Here is a 10,000-nt window from a genome sequence, read left to right as displayed (position 1 = left end):
CGTATATACGCATATAAACACACACGTTATATACACACACACGTTATATAAACACACACGTTATATACACACACACGTTATATACACACACACGTTATATAAACACACACATTATACCCACACACACGTTATATAAACACACACGTTATATATACACACACGTTATATAAACACACACGTTATATACACACACACGTTATATACACACACACGTTATATACACACACACGTTATATACACACACACGTTATATAAACACACACGTTATATAAACACACACGTTATATAAACACACACGTTATATACACACACACACGTTATACACACACACACACGTTATATACACACACACGTTATATAAAACACACGTTATATACACACACGTTATATACACACACACACAGGTTATATAAACACACACGTTATATAAACACACACGTTATATACACACACACACGTTATATATACACACACGTTATATAAACACACACGTTATATACACACACACGTTATATAAACACACACGTATATATAAACACACACGTTATATACACACACACGTTATATAACACACGTTATATAACACACACGTTATATAAACACACACGTTATATAAACACACACGTTATATAACACACACACGTTATATATACACACACGTTATATACACACACACGTTATACACACACGTTATATATACACACACGTTATATAAACACACACGTTATATAAACACACACGTTATATATACACACACGTTACATACACACACGTTATATATACACACACGTTATATAAACACACACGTTATATAAACACACACGTTATATAAACACACACGTTATATACACACACACGTTATATAAACACACACGTTATATACACACACACAGGTAAACACACACGTTAATATATACACACACACGTTATATACACACACACACACGTTATATACAACACACACGTTATATAAACACACACGTTATATACACACACATTTTACATTTTTATTTGTTAAAACACACACGTTTATATAAACACACACATATATGATTGTGTCACACACGTTGTTGATATTCACACACACACGTTATATACATCTTTACGTTATAAACAAACACACATTATATACACACACACGTTATATACACACACACGTTATATACACACACGTTATATACACACACACGTTATATAAACACATTTTATTTTTAAACACACACACATATACACACACACGTTATATAAACACACACACGTTATATACACACACACGTTATATAAACACACACATTATATACACACACACGTTATATACACACACACACACACACGTTATATACAACACATTTACATAAACAAACACACGTTATATTTTCTGTCAAACACACACACGTTATATATAAACACACTGGGTGAAATATTTGCCACCACACACACGTTATATAAACACACACACGTTATATATACACACAACACACACATTATAAATACACACACGTTCGGCTATACACACACACATGTTATATACACACACACGTTATATAAACACACACGTTATACATACACACACGTTATATATACACACACGTTATATAAACACACATGTTATATATAAACACACACACTATATAAGCACACACATTATACAGACACACACGTTATATACACACACAATTTTTCAGTTTTTGATTTGTTAAAAAGTTTGAAATATCCAATAAATGTCAGTTCCACTTCATGATTGTGTCCCACTTGTTGTTGATTCTTCACAAAAAAAATACAGTTTTACATCTTTATGTTTGAAGCCTGAAATGTGGCAAAGGTCGCAAAGTTCAAGGGGTACCGAATACATTTTCACAACTCACTGTTTAATACACACACACGTTATATACACACACACGTTATATATTTTTTATTTTATTTTATTTAACCTTTATTTAACCAGATAAGCTAGTTGAGAACAAGTTCTCATTTACAACTGACGGCCTGGCCAAGATAAATATGCACACATACACGTTACATGTATATATATATACACACACACACGTCATACACACGCCAACATTCACAAAAACAAACAAGTTGTAAACACAGTTGTATTTTCTGTCAAACTCATTACACACGGAGTTCTCTTTAAAAGTAGACTGGGTGAAAATGACTTTGCCACCAGCAGCACCACAGATGGAGATGAGTGAGATGCAAAACTTGCTCTCACACAGTCACACACACATCTGCATGTGTGACGGGTTCGTCACACTGCTACAGCATGGTAGCCATGGGAACAAATAAGTTGAAGTTGAGCCTCGCACTTCAACACTCTTAGTTGTTGCTGAAATCGACCCACTGCTGTTATCTTTCAGCATCTTCACATGATCGCTGAGTCTACCTTTAATGTTAATAAAATGCATTTGCCTTTTCATTCACAGAAAAGAAATCACAAAGCTCTTAGTGATGTCCATGAGAAGGAAGCACCAGACACACCTGTTCTGCCCCTGGTGGAAGGGTGGACATGACCAGTGTGTTGCTGCGTTCCTCCAGCACTGACGTCAGCCCTTTCCAGTCCTCCTGTAGCCGTCTGACGAGACACACGCGATCCGCTCCGCTCCGTAGTGACACCCCTCACACAGCTGCACGTGTGACGGAGACCACCAGAGCCCAGTGACGTTCACACTCCCGTTCTAAGGAGGGGTCAGAGGTTAGGAGTTAAAGATCAGTGTTCATCAAGTGACGGTACCATACATTAGAGTTCACAACTCATGTTTAATAGCACCATAGAGTTAAAGGTCACGTGTAATAGAATGTCTGTACTAGAGTAGTGAGTTGATAAGTGTCATGTAATAGAGTTCATAGGTATGTATATTTTTACCTTTATTTAACTAGTGCATAGTCAGTTAAGACAAATTCTTATTTTTAATGACGGCCTAGGAACAGCGGGTTAACTGCCTGTTCAGGGCAGAATGACAGATTTGTACCTTGTCAGCTCAAAGTTCAAAGTGTCATATAATAAATAGAATGTCTGTATTGTAGAGTTCAAAGTGTCATGTAATAAATAGAATGTCTGTACCGTAGAGTTCAAAGTGTCATGTAATATATAGAATGTCTGTACCGTAGAGTTCAAGGTGTCATGTAATATATAGAATGTCTGTACCGTTGAGTTCAAGGTTAAGATCAATATTAAAGTGTCTGTACCATAGAGTTCACAGTGATGTGTGATAGGGTGTCTGTACCATAGAGTTCACAGTGATGTGTGATTGGGTGTCTGTACCATAGAGTTCATAGTGATGTGTGATAGGGTGTCTGTACCATAGAGTTCACAGTGATGTGTGATAGGGTGTCTGTACCATAGAGTTCACAGTGATGTGTGATAGGGTGTCTGTACCATAGAGTTCACAGTGATGTGTGATAGGGTGTCTGTACCATAGAGTTCACAGTGATGTGTGATTGGGTGTCTGTACCATAGAGTTCACAGTGATGTGTGATTGGGTGTCTGTACCATAGAGTTCACAGTGATGTGTGATTGGGTGTCTGTACCATAGAGTTCACAGTGATGTGTGATAGGGTGTCTGTACCATAGAGTTCACAGTGATGTGTGATTGGGTGTCTGTACCATAGAGTTCACAGTGAAGGGCAGAGTTGTGAGACTCGAGTCTGTACCATAGAATAGTGATGACTTGCAACTCAAGTGATTTGACTTTAACACCAATGACACGTGACTTGACTTGGACATGAGCCTTGATGACTTGACCTGACTTGAGAGTTCCCAGTGATGTGTGACCCTCCCCCCTGATGTGTGATTGGGTGTCTGTACCATAGAGTTCACAGTGATCCCCATTGGGTGTCTGTCCCCAGAGCCAGTGATGTGTGAAGGGTGTCCCTAAGCATAGTGATGTTCCATAGAGTTCAAGTGATGTGTGATAGGGTGTCTGTACCATAGAGTTCCCCCAAATAGATGACTTGCAACTCAACTTTTGACATTTAACCGGATGACACGTGACTTGACTTGGACATGAGCCTCCCCAACCCTCCCCAAGCCTTCCCAACCTCCCCAAGCCTTCCCAACCTCCCAAAGCCTCCCCAACCCTCCCCAAGCCTCCCTAAGCCCACCTGATGCTTCCATCAAGCTGCACCAAGAGTTCAAGCCCAAATATAAAACAATATGCTTTTTAAAAAGTGTGTAGCGCATCAACTTTTCATTTAACGGATTACAGTTTGAATCAGACAGCAGCCAATCAAATTGTGCCAGCTGAGAAACAGTTGAGCGTGGCAGTGCAGAGGAACGTGGGGCGAATTCAGATGGAGCCCTTGGAAAGATGATACCCCAAATGATTATTTTCGGTTATAAAGACGACTCTGTATCAACAACTTGCATGGAAACATGCGGGAAGAAAATTACAGACAGAGGCAACAATTTCCAACTCTGTTCGACATCTGAAGCTGCACAAAGAACGGTAAGTTTGGCGAATATAGATGACAGCTATATATGTTATGTAGGTTAACGTAACGTTAAATCAATGAGCCTCCACACAGTCAGTCAGTGCTTGGGAACGTGATCATTGCACCCACGATTGAGCCAAACTGGCCAGGCAGTTGGTAGCCTAAAGCCTGCCTGATGTTACTGCTGTTCCTAAAACCATTGTACCATACGTTAGCCTACCGTAACCACACACAGAGAGAGTGTGTGTGTACAGTGTGTGTGTGTTGTGTTAAGGTGGGGCGATTGTGTACAAGCCTACATTGCTCCGATAACGACCCATCGTGATCCTCGATAGTCGATCACTATTGGGGGTTGTCTTCCAACTTGCAACCAAAATATTTCCATGGAAATATAACGTTTATTTGGAAAGTAATAAATATATAGATATTTTTAAAAGCATTCATGATTTGTGTAAATGTAATATGCTAACTATTACTCTTGTTAAAAATATGAAATTGTATTACATTTGGTGAAGAACACATTGTGACTTGTTTAGGACTCGAAACTCAAAGATTTGAGATTTGACTTGATACTTGACGGTCTTGACTTGAGACTTGACTCGGACTTGCCTGTCTTGACTTGGGACTTGAGTGCTAAGACTTGAGACTTAATTGTGACTTGTAAAACAATGACTTGGTCCCACTGGTAAAAGGATCCTCTGAGTTGTAAAGGGTAACAGAATGTCTGTACCATAGAGTTGATGATAAAGGGTAACAGAATGTCTGTACCATAGAGTTGATGATAAAGGGTAACAGAATGTCTGTACCATAGAGTTGATGGTAAAGGGTAACAGAATGTCTGTACCATAGAGTTGATGATAAAGGGTAACAGAATGTCTGTACCATAGAGTTGATGATAAAGGGTAACAGAATGTCTGTACCATAGAGTTGATGATAAAGGGTAACAGAATGTCTGTACCATAGAGTTGATGATTGAATGTCTGTACCATAGAGTTGATGATAAAGGGTAACAGAATGTCTGTACCATAGAGTTGATGATAAAGGGTAACAGAATGTCTGTACCATAGAGTTGATGATAAAGGGTAACAGAATGTCTGTACCATAGAGTTGATGATAAAGGGTAACAGAATGTCTGTACCATAGAGTTGATGATAAAGGGTAACAGAATGTCTGTACCATAGAGTTGATGATAAAGGGTAACAGAATGTCTGTACCATAGAGTTGATGATAAAGGGTAACAGAATGTCTGTACCATAGAGTTGATGATAAAGGGTAACAGAATGTCTGTACCATAGAGTTGATGATAAAGGGTAATAGAATGTCTGTACCATAGAGTTGATGATAAAGGGTAACAGAATGTCTGTACCATAGAGTTGATGATAAAGGGTAACAGAATGTCTGTACCATAGAGTTGATGATAAAGGGTAACAGAATGTCTGTACCATAGAGTTGATGATAAAGGGTAACAGAATGTCTGTACCATAGAGTTGATGATAAAGGGTAACAGAATGTCTGTACCATAGAGTTGATGATAAAGGGTAACAGAATGTCTGTACCATAGAGTTGATGATAAAGGGTAACAGAATGTCTGTACCATAGAGTTGATGATAAAGGGTAACAGAATGTCTGTACCATAGAGTTGATGATAAAGGGTAACAGAATGTCTGTACCATAGAGTTGATGATAAAGGGTAACAGAATGTCTGTACCATAGAGTTGATGATAAAGGGTAACAGAATGTCTGTACCATAGAGTTGATGATAAAGGGTAACAGAATGTCTGTACCATAGAGTTGATGATAAAGGGTAACAGAATGTCTGTACCATAGAGTTGATGATAAAGGGTAACAGAATGTCTGTACCATAGAGTTGATGATAAAGGGTAACAGAATGTCTGTACCATAGAGTTGATGATAAAGGGTAACAGAATGTCTGTACCATAGAGTTGATGATAAAGGGTAACAGAATGTCTGTACCATAGAGTTGATGATAAAGGGTAACAGAATGTCTGTACCATAGAGTTGATGATAAAGGGTAACAGAATGTCTGTACCATAGAGTTGATGGTGAAGTGCTGGTGCTGGGTCTGGAGTTCCAGGGCATGCTGGTGGTTGAGGCCAACCTCTGTCTGACTCTGCAGGAACAGATCCTTACTGTGGGCTATCCACTCGGACATCTACAACACACACACACACACAGAGGGTTACACATCCACATGCAACGCACAGGCACGCACACGCACACACACACACACACACACACACACACACACACTTCATCTATTTAGACATGTACAGTATAATGGAGAACGGGAGAGAGAGAGAAAGAGAGGGAGGGAGAAAAAGGAGGGTTGTCTGCCAATCGACCTGCTGTCTCCAGCACTGCTGTTCATTCAGACAACAGATGGTCACTACCAGCGGGCTCTAAACTGTACCACCACAGGGAGACTTATACCTTTGTCTCTTCTTTTCTCTCCTCTGACTCCCACACATACACACAAATACACACACACACACACACACACACACACGTAAACATGCGCACACACACACACACTCTTTCCTCCCATAAACACACACCTTGGCAGCCCTGTTCGTATAGATGCAGCTGTAAGGTCTGGTCTAGGTGTGCTTTCCGCTCGGTCCAGCTCTGCTGCAGGTGTGTCCTGGCAGTCTGCAGCCTCTCCAGCAGGGCGGCCACCTTCGGAGCTACACTCTGGAAATCAGCCCCGCCCGACAACCAGCTTCCGTAACCTTGGTTACTGCTGGGCACGTCGCTAGGGGCTTCACCGCTGTGGGCGGGGGCCGCATGCGCTGGAGCAAGCTCCGCCCCTCACGGTCGATGGCATCGATGGGAGCCGTGGCAACGGTGGTACGTAGTCGGCCATGCTCCTCTAGCAGCCTGGTCAAACACACACACACACACACGCACACACACACACACACACACACACACACACACACACACACACACAACACACACACACACACACACACACACACACACACACACACACACACACACACACACACACACAGCTTGAACACACACACACAAAAACATAGCTTACTGCACCAGCCACACACACACATCTGCATCTGTCTTACTTGCGGGCCTCATCCACGCCTGGGGCTCGCTTACGCGGGTCAGCCCAGCCTCCAGCTGCTCTAGCTGGGCCAGCAGTTGCCCAGCAGCCCCTGAGAACTCTTCCAGGCCCAGCCGTAGCTCTGTCCACTCCACATGGTCATACTCCAGAGAACCGCACAGGTCAGGAGGTCAGCTGGGACTGGTCCACCAGCTTTGACAGGCCCTCCACCGACACTAGACTGGTCTGGAGGGAGAGGGGAAAGAGAGAGGGAGAGAGGAAAGAGAGAGGGAGAAAGAGAGAGAGAGATGGGAGAGAGAGTGATGGGGAAAGAGAGAGGGGGAAAGAGAGAGGGAGAGGGGAAAGAGAGGGAGAGGGGTAAGAGATAGGGGGCAAAGAGAGAGGGAGAGAGGGAAAGAGAGAGGGGAGAGGAACAGAGAGAGGGAGAGGGGGAAAAGAGAGGGAGAGGGAAAGAGAGAGGGAGAGGGGGAAAGAGAGAGGGGCAAAGAGAGAGGAGAGGGGGAAAGAGAGAGTGAGAGGGGAAGAGAGGGAGAGAGGAACAGAGAGAGGGAGAGGGGGAAAGAGAGAGAGAGAGAGGAACAGAGAGAGGGAGAGGGGGGGAAAGAGAGAGAAAGAGAAGGGGGAGAGAGGGAGAGAGGAAAGAGAGAGAAAGACAGGGGGAAAGAGAGAGAGGGAGAGAGGAAAGAGAGAGAAAGAGAGGGGGAAAGAGAGATGGAGAGGGAGAAAGAGAGTCAGTGGTGAAAGAGGGAGGGAGATGGGGAAAATACAAGGGGAGGGGGAAGAGAGAGGGAGAGGGGCACGAGGATTGAGAGAGAAAGAGAGAGAGATTAGAGAAGTGGATAAATTATAGTTAGAACAATACACAGAGGCACTCCACACATACACACACCTCAAAGGTGAGTTTGGCTGCCCAGATTGGTCTTGTGTTTCTGCCAGAAGGTGTCTGGGTTTGATGATGAGGGCCGTGTGAATGTGGGCGGAGAACCCTCCTGGAGTGTCCGTGCAGCAACGGCTTGACGCTCTCCCACTTAGAACCACGCATGTCTACGACCACCGTGAAGCCCCTGGCACACACGTCATCACTGAGAAGAGAGAGGATGGGAGAGGAGATGGAGGAGGTCAGGAAGAGCGAGAAACAGAGAGAGAGAGGGAGAATCAAGTAGAAAGAGAGAGAGAGAGTAAAGGAGGTGGAGAGTCAGAGAGAGGGAGAGAGGGGATATATCAGTGTGAATTATGAGGGAAGAGAAAGATAAACTGACGGTGTGATACAGGGATGATGCTATAGAGATAATACATTGACAGTGTGATACAGGGATGATGCTATAGAGATAATACACTGACGGTGTGATACAGGGATGATGCTATAGAGATAATACACTGACGGTGTGATACAGGGATGATGCTATAGAGATAATACATTGACGGTGTGATACAGGGGTAATGCTATAGAGATAATACACTGACGGTGTGATACAGGGATGATGCTATAGAGATAATACACTGACGGTGTGATACAGGGATGATGCTATAGACATAATACACTGACGGTGTGATAGAGGGATGATGTAATAGAGATAATACACTGACGGTGTGATACAGGGATGATGCTATAGAGATAATACACTGACGGTGTGATACAGGGATGATGCTATAGAGATAATACACTGACGGTGTGATACAGGGATGATGCTATAGAGATAATACACTGACGGTGTGATACAGGGATGATGCTATAGAGATAATACACTGACGGTGTGATACAGGGATGATGCTATAGAGATAATACACTGACGGTGGGATACAGGGATGATGCTATAGAGATAATACACTGACGGTGTGATACAGGGTGATGCTATAGAGATAATACACTGACGGTGTGATACAGGGATGATGCTATAGAGATAATACACTGATGGTGTGATAGAGGGATGATGCTATAGAGATAATACACTGACGGTGTGATAGAGGGATGATGTTATAGAGTTATAGAGATGGAGAGGTAGCTATAGAATAACTGAGTGATAGTGTTACCTGGGTATGATGCAGGAGTAAAGAGATGGACAGAGAGGGATAAAGTGATAGAAGGAGTGTTACCTGGGTATGGTGGACAGATAGAGAGATAAAGTGATAGAAGGAGTGTTACCTGGGTATGGTGGACAGATAGAGAGATAAAGTGATACTGAGGAGTGTTACCTGGGTATGGTGGACAGATAGAGAGATAAAGTGATAGAAGGAGTGTTACCTGGGTATGGTGGACAGATAGAGAGATAAAGTGATAGAAGGAGTGTTACCTGGGTATGGTGGACAGAGAGAGAGATAAAGTGATAGGAGTGTTACCTGGGTATGGTGGACAGATAGAGAGATAAAGTGATAGGAGTGTTACCTGGGTATGGTGGACAGATAGAGAGATAAAGTGATAGAAGGAGTGTTACCTGGGTATGGTGGACAGATAGAGAGATAAAG

General features: G+C 42.5%; 1 pseudogene; it reads right to left on the bottom strand.

The window, feature by feature from the left end:
- The window catches only part of LOC135542966 (kalirin-like), a 62,523-nt pseudogene that overhangs the window by 42,824 nt on the left and 9,699 nt on the right, over positions 1 to 10,000 (bottom strand).

The sequence above is a fragment of the Oncorhynchus masou genome, chromosome 7, assembly GCF_036934945.1.
Source record: "Oncorhynchus masou masou isolate Uvic2021 chromosome 7, UVic_Omas_1.1, whole genome shotgun sequence".
NCBI lineage: Eukaryota > Metazoa > Chordata > Actinopteri > Salmoniformes > Salmonidae > Oncorhynchus > Oncorhynchus masou.
Note: the sequence above shows the minus strand (reverse complement) of the source record. Positions and strands in the feature narration are given on the sequence as shown.